Below are 16,942 nucleotides of genomic sequence, written 5' to 3' on the forward strand. Positions count from 1 at the left end.
AAAGAACGGTCACTGGACCCAAAACTTTGACTCTGCTTTCTTTCCATAGACACTGCCAGACCTGCGGAGTTTCTCTAGCAATTCCTGTTTTTGAGTGAGTGATTCCATGTTGGTTATTACACCCAATAAAATGGGTCTCATCAAGTGTGTATGTGGGTCACAATGGTGTCCAAAAGTGTCACCCAGAATCAATATTAATGGGGGATGGCTCAGAATGACACTGTGAAACCTGGGTAATGAGTCCTCTTACCAAAGGGGGCTGACTAACTTTGTTCCCTATAGCTTAAGGTAATTATTTGCCAAGGATGCTCCAAATTTTCCTCCAACACTGAGACATACATTAGATATTCTTCCAGTACAGCTGCTGGAATGGCTACCCAAGGAAATGCCTGCTTAATGTCACAGAAAAGAATCCTCGTACAAACACAATACAAATGGATATCACACCTTGGTTGGAGCATTTATAGTTTTAAAAAGGCTTTTAAAAGTTCAGAGCAAATAGCAGGAGAGATTTTAGGGAAGAGAGAGAGAGGGTAGATATGGCTGAGAGCTTTGTCATAGCTAGTAGGACAGGGAGAGCTGGAAAAATGTACAAAAAGAAAGAACTCACAAAAAGAAAGACAAAGATTCATCTTTGTCATCTCTACATAGCAATGTGTTATTTTAAAAATGCAGCCATTATTGTTATGTCGACAAACCTAACAAATTTGTGCACAGAAATGTGCTGTCAACATCAAAGAGATTAATAAGTCATCAGAACGTTACAGCTGGAAGACACAAGGTGGGAAAAGCCTGGGAGCGAGATTTAATACTAAGGCATTCAGAAACAGACCAGAACATATTTGGAAGGAGATTGAAGCAAGAGTGGGACATTGCAAGACATTCATGGGCCCTGCAGTGGAAAGGCTGGTTAGATAGTCAGTTAGATATGTATTCCAATTGGAAAAAATTGAAGGTTGTCAGCTTGTTATGAAAGTATAACAATGGCAGATCAGAAAAGAAACAAAAAGTATCATAGTGAAGTAGAATGTGAGTCGCATCACAACCAGGAAAGGTGATGTAATAGGAGGATATAGAAATTCAACATCAAATAAATATATAAATTGGTGATGACATTGACAAGTGGAACTGGAATGTGTATATTTGTAGTCGAATCATTTAACATTGGAACCAGACTAAGCATTAAATGAAATAGGAAGATTGTCACGCTATCACACAGAGAGGGATATTATGATTGTAATGCCTGCAAATACTGGGAACCCTCATAATCTAGTGAAGGGCGATAGTTAAAGATGGGTCAGAGGGAAACCTCTATGCAACACAAAGAAAAGAGGAATCCCACTGATACTGTAGAGCCAAAAAGGGTCAATAAACTTGGGATCATATCATTTTCCTGCTTGGATGTGGTGAGCTGCTGTCAGAAACACAAGGGATACCACCATTGTGGAATGCACACTATCAAGGGTGCCATTAGCAGCACAAAAGGGCCCAGTGCTGAGGAATGTGTACTGGCTTAGGAGTTTCTAGATATACCATACACTAACCAGAGATGTGTCTGGGAGATGTGAAACTCTGTAATCATTGTACATGTCCTGTAATCCTGTGATGGAAACCACAGAAACCTATGAAACCAATCAGAACATAGAACATTACAGCATAGTACAGGCCCTTCGCCCTTCAATGTTGCGCCGACCTGTTATACCAATCTAAAGCCCATCTAACCTACACTATTCCATGTACATCCATATGCTGGTCCAATGACAACTTAAATGTACTTAAAGTTGGCGAATCTACTATCATTGCAGGCAAAGCATTCCATACCCTTACTACTCTCTGAGTAAAGAAACTACCTCTGACATCTGTCCTATATCTATCACCCCTCAATTTAAAGCTATGCCCCCTCATGCTCGCCGTCACCATACTTGAAAAAAGGCTCTCCCTGTCCACCCTATCTAACCCTCTAATTATCTTATATGTCTCTATTAAGTCACCTCTCAACCTTCTTCTCTCTAACGAAAACAGCCTCAAGTCCCTCAGCCTTTCCTCGTAAGACCTTCCCTCCATACCAGGCAACATCCTAGTAAATCTCCTCTGCACCCTTTCCAAAGATTCCACATCCTTCTTATAATGCAGTGACCAGAACTGTACACAATACTCCAAGTGCAACCGGACCAGAGTTTTGTACAGCTGTAGCATAGCCTCATGGTTCCGGAACTTGATCCCTCTATTAATAAAAGCTAAAACACTGTATGTCTTCTTAACAACCCTGTCAACCTGGGTAGCAACTTTAAGGATCTGTGTACCTGGATACTGAGATCTCTCTGCTCATTTACACTACCAAGAATCTTACCATTAGCCCAGTACTTTGCATTCCAGTTACTCTGACCAAAGTGAATCACCTCACACTTGTCCGCATTAAACTCCATTTGCCACCTCTCAGCCCAGCCCCGCAGCTTATCTATGTCTCTCTGTAACCTACAACATCCTTTGTCACTATCCACAACTCCACCGACCTTAGTGTCGCCTGCAGATTTACCAATCCACCCTTCTACACCCTTATCCAGGTCGTTTATAAAAATGATGAACAGCAGTGGACCCAAAACCGACCCTTGCGGTACACCACTGGTAACTGGCTCCAGGATGAACATTTCCCAACAACCACCACCCTCTGTCTTCTTTCAGCAAGCCTATTACTGATCCAAACTGCTATATCTTCCACAATCCCATTCTTCTGCATTTTGTACAATAGCCTACTGTGGGGACCTTATCGAACGCTTTGCTGAAATCCTTATACACCACATCAACCGGTTTACTGTCATCTACCTGTTTGGTCACCTTCTCAAAGAACTCAATAAGGTTTGTGAGGCACGACCTACCCTTCACAAAACCGTGCTGACTATCCCTAATCAAATTATTCTTTTCTAGATTATTAGAAATCCTATCTCTTATAACCTTTTCCAACACTTTACCAACAACTGAAGTAAGGCTCACTAGTCTATAATTACCAGGGTTGTCTCTACTCCCCTTCTTGAACAGGGGAACCACATTTGCTATCCTCCAGTCTTCTGGCACTATTCCTGTAGACAATGACGATTTAAAGATCAATGCCAAAGGCTCGGAAATCTCCTCCGTGGCTTCCCAGAGGACCCTAGGATAAATCCCGTCTGGCCCAGGAGACTTATCTATTTTCACACTCTGCAGGATCTCTAACACCTATTCCTTGTGAATCTCAATCCCACCCAGTCTGGTAGGCCTGTATCTCAGTATTCTCCTCGACAACATTGTCATTTTCTAGAGTGAATACCGTCGAAAAATATTCATTAAGTGCTTCCCCTATCTCCTCTGACTCCACAAACAACTTCCCACTACTATCCTTGATTGGCCCTAATCTTACTCTCATCATTCTTTTATTCCTTAAATACCTATGGAAAGCCTTAGGGTTTACCCTAATCCTATCCGCCAACAACTTCTCATGTCTCCTGCTGGCTCTTCTGAGCTCTCTCTTTAGGTCTTTACTGGCTACCTTGTAACCCTCAAGCGCCCTAACTGAGCCTTCACATCTCATCCTAACATAAGCCTTCTTCTTCCTCTTGACCAGAGATTCCACTTCCTTCGTGAACCACGGCTCCCACGCTCTACAGCTTCCTCCCTGCCTCACAGGTACATACTTATCTAGGACACACAATAGCTTTTCCTTGAATAAGCTCCACATTTCTAATGTACCCATCCCCTGCAGTTTCCTTCCCCATCCTATGCCTTTCCCCCACCTGTAACTCTTGCCCAGTGGTATACACCTATCCCTTTCTATCACTAAAGTAAACCTGACATAATTGTGATCGCATTCACCAAAGTGCTCACCTACTTCCAAGTCTAACACCTGGCTGGGCTCATTACCCAGTACCAAATCTAATGTGGCTTTGCCCCTTGTTGGTCTGTCTACATTCTGCATCAGGAAGCCCTCCTGCACACACTGGACAAAAACTGACCCATCTATAGTACTTGTACTATAGTGTTCCCAGTCAATATTTGGAAAGTTGAAGTCCCCAATGACAACTACCCTGTCTCTCTCACTCCTATCAAGAATCATCTTTGCTATCCTTTCCTCTACATCTCTGGAACTATTCGAAGGCCTATAGAAAACTCCCAACAGGATGACCTCTCCTTTCCTGTTTCTAACCTCAGCCCATATTACCTCAGTTGACGAATCCCCAAACATCCTTTCTGCAACTGTAATACTGTCCTTGACCAACAATGACACACACACACACCCTTTTACCATCTTCTCTGTTCTTACTGAAACATCTAAATCCTGGAACCTGCAACAACCATTCCTGTCCCTGCTCTATCCATATCTCCAAAATGGCCACAACATTGAAGTCTCAGGTAACAACCCATGCTGCAAGTTCACCCACCTTATTCCGGATGCTCCTGGCGCTGAGGTCGACACACTTCAAACCAACTTCTTGCTTGCCGGTGCCATCTTGCGTCCCTGAAACCTGATTTCGGACCTCCCTACTCTCAACCTTTTTTATATCGAACTACAATTTTGGTTCCCATCTCCCTGCTGGATTAGTTTAAACCCACCCCAAATCAGACTTATAGATGCATAAATATAAGACTCCAACTACTTTTGGGGAAGCAGGCTGTCAGAGTGCTGATTCATCTGTGTACACATATGAAATAAACCTGTTGTCGTTGAACCTTCAATCACCTCTGTTTGTATCATTTTGGCCTATATCAAACAGTAATTCAAAGTTGGATCAAGAGGAGTTTGATGGATAAATTATGGAAAATGTGGAAGTATGATGAATATTGAAGGAGAACTTGTAACAGGATTTTGGCATCAAGGCCAAGACATATTTTCTCTCTTGTTAAAGTTTTGCTTATGTGTCATTGGGTTAGAAATATGTCTGTGCTTTGGAGAACGGTGACAAGAGAAGTCGCTCCGATTATGTGAGCATTAAGTGCACCATCCAGAATGTTTTGCAACAATTCTTATTGTCATTTCCTCTGGGAAACCACTTCTTTGTGATGTGCTAGGGGAAAATAGATCCAAGGTTACTGTGGGAACTTCCAACAGACAGCTGTTTTTAAATAAAGACATCTTCCTTTTTTTTAACAAAAAGAGGTTGTATTATTTTGTTTTTGAAAAGAAGACTGAGACATCTCCCAAAGATGCAATATTGTCTGTAGTGTGATTTAAATACAAATGAATAAAAAACATTTCTCAATAAAAAACAAAAGAACTGCAGATGCTAGAAATCAGAAACAAAAACAGAAATTGCTGGAAAGGCTCAGCAGGTCTGGCAGCATCTGTGGAAAGAAATGAGAGAGTTAACATTTTGCGTTCAGTGGCCCTTCAGAACCGATGTGGCTCGGTTAAAAAAAAGAGAAATATTCCTCTACTTCTCCATTTCTTCACATGTTTCTTTGCACTCCCAAGATCATGATTGCCTGCTAATCTCTGGCACCCAACCAATTAACCTAGGGGTTAATCCTCAGATTGCCTGAAAGCTCTCTCCTACTCTTTCTCATCATTCCCATGGAATTCAGGTGTATTTCATCTCATAATATACTGATGAAGCTCTGGAGTTGAAATGGGCTGGGATTTTTTTTAAATCAGTGCAGCCATGAGGAGGTGATGTTGCTCAGTTCATTTTCCCATGCCGCAAATCTGGTCTTGAGACCCATTATCCTTGGAGGCAAAGACAATTCATAGCTGCTGCTTGATTGTTCAAAGGAAACAAAATGTACTTTTTCAATGGCTATTTGCAGTTACATTGTGCATTTCATATACAAAAATATTCCAAGGCCTTTCACAGAGGTTAAATTCCTCAAAAATGTGCAGTGGACTTGAAGTAGAGATTCTGGTAGGGATGACAGAAGGTTAACTGAAGACTTGATTGTTCTGGAGTCTTTGAAAAAAGAGAAGTGAGAGAAAAGGTAGGGGAGTTTAAGGAAAGACTTCCCAGAGGTTGGGTCTTACACGGTTGAATACCCAGCCATTAATAATGGCAGAGGGATGCACCGTTAGCCACATAACAGAATTCTTGGGGAGATTGTAGGCTGATGAAAATTACAGAAATAGACTGGGACAAGGTCACTAATAAATTTAAGCATGAGGGTGCGAATCCTAAATAGAAAAATTGAAATCAGGAAGCCTTGCTCCAGCCTCTGTAAGAATACTGTGGCTCACTATTGCCCTGAGTTTGTCCCCTATCTGCGAAATGTCTTGTTTCTCCAGCAGATTTCCATCTGTGCTATGTGCCTTTGACTTCCAGCTAAGCAGAATGATTTGTTGGCCAAAATGTCTTTGGCAGTTGGATTTTTGTTATGCTCCCTGGTGTTGTATAAATGTTAAAGCCTCAAAATGTCTCTGGATTCTCCCTCTTCTGGATTATATGCTTCTGGGTTTCTGATGTCGAGCAAAGGTCTAAGTTGTTCTGCATTATTAAGAATGTAGGAGTAGGAGTAGATCATTCAACACTTGGATACTGCCGTATGATTCTAGACCCATGGCTGATCATTTACCTCAAAGCCATTTTCCCATGCTATATTCAAATCACCTAATGCCATTAGTGTGTCTCTATACTGTAACATTCAAGATACTCAACCTATTAAGACAAATCGAGAAGATCAAAAACTTTAATGGCAACAATTGGAGTTACAACACACTGTGTCACAGAATACCTGAGTGATGTTTTGTGGCAGATGGTTCAATACACATTGGCTTCCTGATTCCCCTGTTCCTTGGAAAGATTCTGAAAACTTTGAAGAAGGAAAGAGGGAGAAGACCACTCATTTCTGTCACTTCGGGGGAGATAAACCAACACTGGCAAAACGTCACTGTAAATTTCCATCCTGTCCTCTTAACCAACTGCAACGCATGGCATGGAAACGTTTAAAGGAAAGAGAAAATAATTACTTTATTGAGGTCATTGCATAATGTTTCTGTTAAATATTAAACAGTTGCACTTATCATTAACATGCACATATGAGTTATCCGAAATGTTTATTATCAGGTTTTCAAAAAGGAGTAGGACTAAAATGCTAAGTAGAAAGGTAATAAATTCACATTCACATCACAAAGATCCACCAAAATTTCATTCTCTGGAAAACATGAACTTGAGAATCAGGAGAATTTTGATCCTTTTACGAAAACCGTTTACAGTAATTAGAATTAGAATTAGAATTCAGTTTTATTGTCATGTATACTCAAGTATGGGAGTACATGAGTACAATGAAAAATATACAAAGTCACCAATCCCAGCGCCATCTTAGGTACAAAGGTACCTAGGTACAAAATCTTAGGTACAGGAATAGGAAAATAAAGAAATAAGTTCAATATTACAGTTCTTATTAGTATAAAGTAGGAAAATAAAGAAAGGCTTCACCGCCAACCATCACCTCACCACCGCCCGCCATCCAGGCTCATGTTGACTGTCAAAGTCCTGCTCCAGGCCCCCAGCCATTGCCACACTCTCACTGCCACAGCCTCCACAAACTGAACTCTCTCCGGAAGGTAAGTAAAGAAAAAATTAACTGAGTTGGATTTCATCAAAATCCAACTGCTGTTCTTAATTGAAACTACGTTTTGGCAGATTACTCCCTGCTACTATTACTCCAAACTACTATTAATCCAGAATCCCTCCAAAAAAATTATAATAAAGGCAATGCCATTCCTAAGCATCTTACATGAAATGGGTAGCACGGTGGCTCTATGGTTAGCACTGCTGCTTCACAGCGCCAGGGACTCGGGTTTGATTCCAGCCTTGAGCAACTGTCGTGTAGAGTTTCGATATTCGCTGTGCCTGTGAGGGCTTCCTCCAGGTGTTCTGGTTTCCTCCGTCAACTGTGTATGACCCAATCTCTGGGAATCTCATCCAAAAGATGTGTAGGTTAGGTGGATTAGGTGAATATAAGGTTGAGGGTTGAGGTGCAGGGTATGGGGTGCTCTTCGGATGGTCGGAGTGGAATCAATGGGCTGAATGGCCAGCTTCCACACTGTAGGAATTCTGTAATTTAATGATAACTAACATATGAGTTTAAACAATGTCTTTAATATCTCCATTTAAATTGTTAACAGCTAATTCATCTGTGTTACCATTATCAACTACAGATTTTCTCTCAATGCTAATCATATTATTAAGTATGTTTTAAAAGCCAATTTGTATTTAAGAAAATTGATCTTGTGTAACGATCATGAAGAACTTTGTGAAAATATTGGTAGAAGGAACATTTTTAAACCCAATACAAGCAAATGTTGCTTGACCTCCCACCCCAAGTTTTGAGTTAAGTACTAACTTGGCTTTTCAGAAGCAAAGCCTCTTCATTTCAGAATATTCACGCGTAACATTAATCATTTCCTTAAAATCATTGTTGGAGGTTAGTTACACACCATGTTGTTTAATCTAAATGAATCCAACTTAAACAGCAGCTGCTTTTCCATATAATCAGCTCCAACTTCTCACCTTCTGAGGAATTATGAAGCTTCTTGGTTCTTCAGAAACAAATGTGCTTCATATCACACTTTTAATCTAATAGTTTGCAGCAATGTTTAATATCTTTTGCCTAATTTAGAGTAAAAGCAATAACTCAAAGCATGGAAACAAACCCTTCAATCCAACCCATCCATGCCAACCAGATATCCTAAATTAATCTAGTCCCTTTACCAGCATTTGGCCCATATCTCTTTAAATCCTTCCTGTTCATGTATCCATCCAGATGAATTTTAAATGGTATAATCAGCCTCCATACTTCTTCTGACAGCTCATTCTATATACACACCACCCACTGTGTGAAATGTTGCGCCTGAAGAGCTTTTCAAATCTTTCCCCTCTCACCTTAAACCTATGCCCTCTAGTTTTGGACTCCCCTGTCCCCTACCCCCTGGGGAAAAAGACCTTGGCTAGTCACCCAATCCATCATATTGACAGTGAGAGTAGACAAGGTATTTATATTGTCTTTGGCCTGGGGACAATACACCAAATGGGATATTTCAGCCTCTCGGGTTTGTTCACCATTCAATTAAATTCTTAAAGATCTACAGCCTAGATCCATTCCCAATCTCAAATTTTCAGCAACGATGCATTTTGGAAATATGTTTCTGATAAGACATTAATTTGTATGAGATATTCAATGTTAGGTAAGGTCAGTTGTTAGAAAGGTACCACCTTCCTCCTTAACAGTCATGTTTTTGATTGCTCAATTTGATAAAGTCTATCTAAATAAAGACCAGACAGGGAATTCAAATTCTCAGGTTTTTCTCCTTTTATCCATTTACAGGAATTCCAAATGAGCTGATTGGAAAAGAGAAAAACTTGAAAAGCATCACCGAAATAGTCCAGAATGGAAACGACTCTAAAATCACAATTGCACCTGGAAGCAATGTGATTCATAATGAATTTATCATTGGGCAGGAAACTGAATTTGCAACTGACAGGGAACAAGATCAAGGTATGATTAGCAGACTCCGCATCACCAAGACCATAAATACAAAGAAGGTATATTTCCTGCAGGCTCAATCATAGAGTCAAAATTTACAGTACAGCACGAGGCCATTCAACCAATCACATAGAACGTTACAGCACTGAGCAGGCCCTTCAGTCCTCGATGTTGCGCCAACCTGTGAACTATTCTCAGCTCGTCCCCCCTACACTATCCCAACATCATCCATGTGCTTATCTAAGGATATTTCAAATCTCCCTAATGTGGCTGAGTTGACTACATTAGCAGGTAGGACATTCCATGCCCTTACCGCTCTCTGCATAAAGAACCTGCCTCTGATGTCTGTCTTATATCTATCACTCCTCAATTTGTGGTTATGCCCCCTCGTACAAGCTAACGTCATCATCCTCGGAAAAAGACTTTCACTGTCTACCCTATCTAATCCTCTGATCATCTTCTATGTCTCTATCAAATCCCCTCTTAGCCTTCTTCTTTCCAATGAGAACAGACCCGTCTCTCAGCATTTCCCCATAAGACCTTCCCTCCAGACCAGGGAACATCCTGGTAAATCTCCTCTGCACCTTTTCCAATGCTTCCACATCCTTCCCGAAATATGGCGACCAGAACTGTACACAATATTCCAAGTTTGGCCACACTAGCGTTTTGTATAGTTGCAGCATGATATTGCGGCTCCGGAACTAAATCCCTCTGCGAATGAAACCTAACACACCATATACCTTCTTAACAGCACTATCCACCTAGATGGCAACTTTCAGGGATACTGGCTTCCAAAAAAAAGCTACTAACTAGTCCCATTCTCTAGTCCTACTTCCGTAGAGCTCTAAATTCATCACTTTTAACATATATCCAGTTCTCTTTTGAATCCTCCTATAGAATCCACTCTTCCAGACAGCACATTCCAAATTCCAAGAACGGAGTAAAGAAGTTTCTCCTCATCTCACTCTGAGCTCTCTTGTTGACTGTCTTGAATTATGACCCCTAGTTACTGACATACCAACTAGTCGAAACAGAATATCCTTCAAGATTGTTCAAGATTTTGAACACCTCAATAAGTTCACCTATTAATCTTCACTGCTCCAAGAAGAATAAGCCCAACTTCTCTAATCTTTCCTTGTATCTAAAATCCCTCATTCGTTGTATCCTTTAGTAAATCTCCTTTGAACTTTCTTCATGACTTTAGCATCCTTCCTCAAATAAGTTGCCCAGAACTGAACACGATACTCCAAATGTGGTTTGGCCAATGATTTATAGAGGTGTAGCATCTCTTCCTTGCTCACATACTCTGTAAATTTGTGGAAACAGGCCCTTCGGCCCAATCAGTCCACACCGACCCTCCAAAGAGTAACCCACCCAGACCCATTTCCCTCTGACTAATGCAACTAACACTATGGGCAATTTAGCATGGCCAATTCACTTAACCTGCACATTTTTGGACTGTGGGAGGAAACTGGAGCACCCAGAGGAAACCCACGCAGACACGGGGAGATGTGCAAACTCCACACAGACAGTCGCCAGATGCTGGAATCGAACCTGGGACTCCAGTGCAGTGAGGAAGCAGTGCTAACCACAAAGCCACCATGATAAGGACAGAAATAAGGATGCCTTTTCCTGTGGTATGCCATTTCCTGTGGTGATGCTATTCCTGTTCTTTTTTCTTAGGGGGGTGGTAGATGGGGTCTAACTCGGTGTGTTTGTTGATAGAGTTCCAGAACTCTATCAACAAGCACATCGAGTTAGACCCCATCTACCATCCCTGAGAAAAAGAACAGGAAATGACATCACCACAAGGAATAACATCACCAACCCAAAGAAACCCAAACATATAAATAGAAAGCAGGAATCATGTACTCAGCTTCACCTGAGGCCCACTGAAGATGTTACCTAGTAGGGTGATGAAACGTCTGGAAATGAACCTCCCAGCTCAGCGAGCAAACCTACATTCAGTTCTTAACAACTGTTTTTACTTGTTTGGCCACCTTCAGAGAACTATGCATGTGAACCTGTAGGTATCTCTGCTCCTGTACTCCCCTCGAAGTTGTACCAATGAGCCAGTATCATCTATCTATGTTTCTTCCTCCAAAATGCACTACCTTACACTTCTTTGCATTGAAATTCATCTGCTGCATGTCTACCCAATTGATCAAATTGTCAATGTCCCTCTGAAGTTACTCAGTATCATCTTCACAATTTACTATTCTCCCTAACTTAGTATCGTTTGCAAATTTAGACATTTTGCTCTCAATATCCATCCCTAAATCATTTATGGAAATCACAGAAAAAGCAAGGATCCCAATACTGATCACTGAGGAACACCACTTTCAACTCATCTTCGATCTGAGAACTGCAATCTATACTTACTCTCTTTTTACTATCTTTTAGCTAATTTCTAATCCATGCTCCCAAGTATCCATTGACCACAAACATTTGTAATGTACTAACCAGCCTACCATGTGGCACCATATCAAATACTTTCTGGAAGTCCAAATATACAACATCCACAGCACTATCCTCGTCCAGTGACTGTGTCATCTCTAAGAGTTTAATTAAATTTACCAGACAAAATCTGCCCTTGAAAAAGCCATGTTGACTATAAAGTATTAACTTATTTTTGTCTAAGTGTATATTTAACTTATCCCGTATTATAGCCTCCATCAGTTTTCCTGTTATTGATGTTAAGCTGACAGGTCTGCAATTTTCTGGGTTATCGTTTGCCTGTTTCTTACGGTGAACTTATTGAAGTATTCAAAATCATGAACAACGGTGTCATATTTGCAATCCTCCATCCCTCCAGGACTAATCCTGTGCACAGAGAGGCCTGGAAAATTCTGTAAACAGCTCCATAATTTGCTGCTTTATCTATCTCAGCAATCTAGTATGCTTGCCATCCGGGCCTGATGACCACTCTACCTGGGGTGCTGTCAGCCTTTTTAAGCACCCCTTCTTTATCTATCGCTATATTGTTCAGTTGCTCAACACCTGCATTTTCAACTCTGCCATTGTCATAATTTTCTAATTTAGTACATCCAGAAGTTAAATATGCAGTTAGTACCTTTGCCATATCCTTTGCTTCACTGAGCAGCTTACCTTGCTTGTTTCTTATGGGTCCCACTCGACGCTTCATTAAAAATGTGTACCATTAATATTTTTGAAGAATGTTTTACTATTTGTTTTGGAGCAACCTCTTAGCCTTCCCTATTCCAGCCTTAGCCTTCTTCCTGCATTCAAGGTACTCTTCCTTATTTCTATTGCAATTATTATTCTAGCATACATCATATGCCCCCTTTTAATTCTTTATGTTTGCATCAATATCCTTAGTCAGTCATTCAGGTTACTGTAGCTTTTGATACCTTATGTATGTTTCTTTTGGGTAGGTATCTAACTTGTTTATCACTTTTGAAATTCTGTCATTTTTCATCCACTGTTTTATCCAACAAAATGCATTTCCAATCGACCTACTCCAGTTCAACTTTTAGATCCCTAAAATCTGCCCTTTTCCAGTCCAGAATTTAATCAGTAAACAATCTTTATCCTTTTGCAACTTAATATTGAATCTTATTATGTTACGATTGAGAGTTTCTGACGTTCTCAACTTGCCCTGCCTCATTTCCTAGGACCAGAAGCAGCACAGCTTCCTCCCTGGTAAGTTTGGAAGTCTACTGTTACAAAAAGTTCTCCTGCATTGATAAAGCGCCGTTTACATGGTACTATGGGTCTAACAATGCTCAATAGCCTTCCAGCCACATTTTGTCATGGAATAAGGGTATCACTAAGGGTGATAAGGAATAAGAGTGTCAGCTCAGTATTTGTTGACAATTTCTTGAATTTCCCCCAGTTAGGAGGCTTGTTAGGCCATTTCACAAAACAGTTAAGAGTCAACCACAAGCCATGCCATATGTATGATATAATCACACAGTATGGTTAGAGGCACTTCAGCCCATCAAGTCTGTTCTGACAAAAACTACTCTAAATCTGCACTAGTCTCTCTTTCCAGCACTTGGCCCATAGCTATTTCAAATACTCATCCAAGTTCTTTATAAAAGGTTGTGGAAGGTTACCCTTCCAAGCAGTGCATTCCAGATTCCCACCAACCTCTGGGTGAATACATTTTTCCTTCAATTCAGCATGTAATCATGGAGTTTTAAAAAAGGGTGGCACGGTAGCTCAGTGGTTAGCACTGCTGCCTCACAGCACCAGAGACCCGGGTTCAATTCCCACCTCGGGCAACTGTCTGTGTGGAGTTTGCACATTCTCCCCATGTCTGCGTGAGTTTCCTCTGGGTGCTCCGGTTTCCTCCCACAATTCAAAGATGTGCAGGCCAGGTGAATTGGCCATGCTAAATTGCCCATAGTGTTAGGTGCATTAGTCGGGGTAAATGTAGGGGAATGGATCTGGTCAGGTTGCTCTTCGGAAGGTTGGTGTGGACTTGTTGGGCCGAGGGGCCTGTTTCCACACTGTAGGAAATCTAATCTAAATCTTCTGCCTTTCATTTTAAAATTATATCCCCTTACTTCTCACACTTCAACTAAGGTGAACAGCTATTTTTTTGTCCACATTGTCCATGTCTCTCATAATTTTATACACCTCAATCAAGTCCCCTCTCAGTTTTTTCTGCTCTACAGAAAACAACCCGAGCTTGTCCAGCCTCTCTTCATAGCTAAGCTGCTCCATTCCAGGCAACATCCCGAGGAATCTTGTCTCCACCCCTCCAGTACAATCACATCTTTCCCATAGGGTGGTGACCAGAACTAAGCACACAGTATTCCAGCTGTCCCTAACCAAAGTTTAGACCAGATCAGCAAGATTTTATTAACCAAATGGGTTTTTACAACAATCGATTGAGATGAGCTGTCAATTCTAGATTTTTATTAATTGTATCTAAAATCTATTACCTTGGTCATAAAGCATTGGCTTTGTCACTCTGACATTGACCCAAATGCCAGTGGATCATTAATCCAATGACATACCACTGCACTAACACCTCCCCAGAATTGCCTGACAATTGGTTCACTGCAATTTGACAGTTATTAAACATAGCAGCTTAAGGACCTACCTGAAACAAGTATGTCAGCTCTTTCTTAACTCAGTCAAAATCCTGAGTATGTAATTTGTGCTTCAAATGCAATATTAAGGGAACATATATAGAACCTGTGGCATGTACACACCCCAACATATAAACTGATTATGAAATAACAAAGAAGCTTTTTTTTGGAGTGGGAGCTCTACTAAAATACTGCTGCCAGGCACACATGGTCTGGCCTACCAATTCCAATACACTTGCCACTTCCATGCAACCCTCACTCTCATTTGTCACCTACTTGGAGGCCTGTGCAAACCCCTTACCTGCCAAATTCAAATTAGGCCCTAGTCTCAAAGTCACTGCTATCTCTTTCCCATCAGAATGTGCAACTTGCTGTCGGTCCAAAAGGCAGAACTGAGCCAAAAGTAAGTTATATACATATTAATACTTATTGCAATTGTGAGGTTTATAAAAGTGTTGTTTGGGACTGTCTTCAATTTAAGTTAAAATGAAGGGATTTGTGTGACCTATTCTGTCTGGCAAGCTCAAGGAGCAGGAATAAAACAAAGAATTGCAGATGCTGAAGATCTGAAACATAACAGAAATTCCTGGAGAAACTCAGCAGGTCAAGCAGCATCTGTGTAGACTGAGCAAAGTTAACGTTCTGATGATGGGTCACTGGACTCGAAATTTTAACTCTGCTTTCTTTCTGTTGTCAGGCCTGCTGAGATTACTCCAGCAATTTCTGTTTTTGTTTAGAGAAAGGAAAGCAGCTACAGGCAGCCAGACACGATGGTTCCCTGTGTAGGAAAGTGGGTGGGAGTTTGTGCTTGGATTGAAAAGACCAAATTCATGAGGAGTTAAAATGAAGGTGGAAGATTTGCTTATATTACACTAGACAAGACATTTCCAAGAAAAAAACTATTACTGTCTCACTCCGAAAAAACAGTTCTGACATTAAAAATTCCCAGCCAATAAGGAAAATGAAAAGTGAGCCTTCAGGAGCTAGGAATCACATTGGACAAATTCCAAGAAAATTGTATGCTTACTTAAAGCACTGTATAAAGTATATCTATGGAGTGTGTCTTCACTTGTGATAAAACAAAAAGAGGTTGATCTATTTTGTGATTTAAAGTAGATGTTTTCAACAAAGATAATATTTAGTAATTAGTGCTTTCTGTGTTTTATTTCAATAAAGTCTTAAACATGAAATATTATTGTGTCAGCCTTTTAGCCATTAATTAAAATGTAAAGGTTCTTTTTAAAGTTATCATTATCTATGGAGATTATAACAAGTTACCTGTGGGGGCAAATTACTGTTTTTCAATACCTATTTGGCACTGAAAACAACAAATGCTGGAGATCACAGCAGATCAGACAGCATCTATGGAGAGAGAGCAAGCTAATGTTTCAAGGCTCGATGATTCTTCAGAGTCCTGACAAAGAGTCATCTAGACTTTCATTCGATGGATGCTGCCTGATCCACTGATTTCCAACATTTTTTGTTTTCAGTTCCACATAGGTATTGAAGACCAATATGACAGCCTACTATTCTGCTTTATTTCAGTCTATAGTGACCATCGGTTGCGCAAGCACGTTGATTGTCAAACTAAATTCAGTAACGTCAGTTGGTGAGCTAAGAGAAAACAAATTCGCTGATGCAAGTGCTTCTTTATGCTTTTCTCTTTAGAACTTGCATTGTGTCAGCACTTATCATCTAATGAAACTTTAAATACCAAAGAAACAGTAGCTAAGTTGTCAATTAATACTGCTTCTTTAAATTCCGTACCCATAAATTTCACCACCGAGCAATGTAAGGATAGCAATTGGTTTTCAGCATCCATTTCATGCACTAAAACTTAAAGCAAGGTGCTCTCTAAATCTGCTGATGGATGAAGAAATGGCCTTTACCAGTTACATCCTGAGTGCCTGATTAAAGCATGTTTAGAAATAACTGCAAAAGCTGAAATTCTTCCAGACACTGGCAGGTATTCAGTCAGGAATTAAACATTTCACTGGCCACTCTGATAAACGTCTTCAAGTGAAAAAGTACAGAAATCAATGAACAGTTGACCAATCTAAAAAGTTTCAATGAAGAACAAGTAATGTCAAAGGATATTTATGCAACACTGCAGAGGTTCCCTTAAAGGTTGCCTTTATAGTGAAACTGCCTTTTTGTAGCTTGCATTTACCAACAAATGTTGCATGCAATATATTCATTATTCAGATACAAACCTGTAGAAGTGAAGACAAGCTATTTGTAAAGTGTACTTGAAAATAAAGCAAAGAGTCTTCTAACCAGACATTTTTGCTGCAATTGTCACTTGTAGTATTTTGTTCTATTTAGAAAAACGTCAGTAATTGTATATGTTTGTTCTTTCAGATACTAACAATTGCTGACCTCACCTACCAGAGAATCAATAAAAGATTTTACAAAGCTGGTCCTTCACTGACAAT

The 16,942-nt window shown here is 40.3% G+C and overlaps 1 pseudogene; it reads left to right on the plus strand.

The window, feature by feature from the left end:
• Window positions 1–7,240: 7,240 nt before the first annotated feature.
• On the plus strand, window positions 7,241–16,856 carry LOC148145313 (fatty acid-binding protein 1, liver pseudogene; annotated as a pseudogene).
• Window positions 16,857–16,942: the final 86 nt, after the last annotated feature.

The sequence above is a fragment of the Chiloscyllium plagiosum genome, unplaced genomic scaffold (genome assembly GCF_037043375.1).
Source record: "Chiloscyllium plagiosum isolate Xiang-an unplaced genomic scaffold, Cpla_swu_hap1 HiC_scaffold_25, whole genome shotgun sequence".
Taxonomy (NCBI): Eukaryota; Metazoa; Chordata; class Chondrichthyes; order Orectolobiformes; family Hemiscylliidae; genus Chiloscyllium; species Chiloscyllium plagiosum.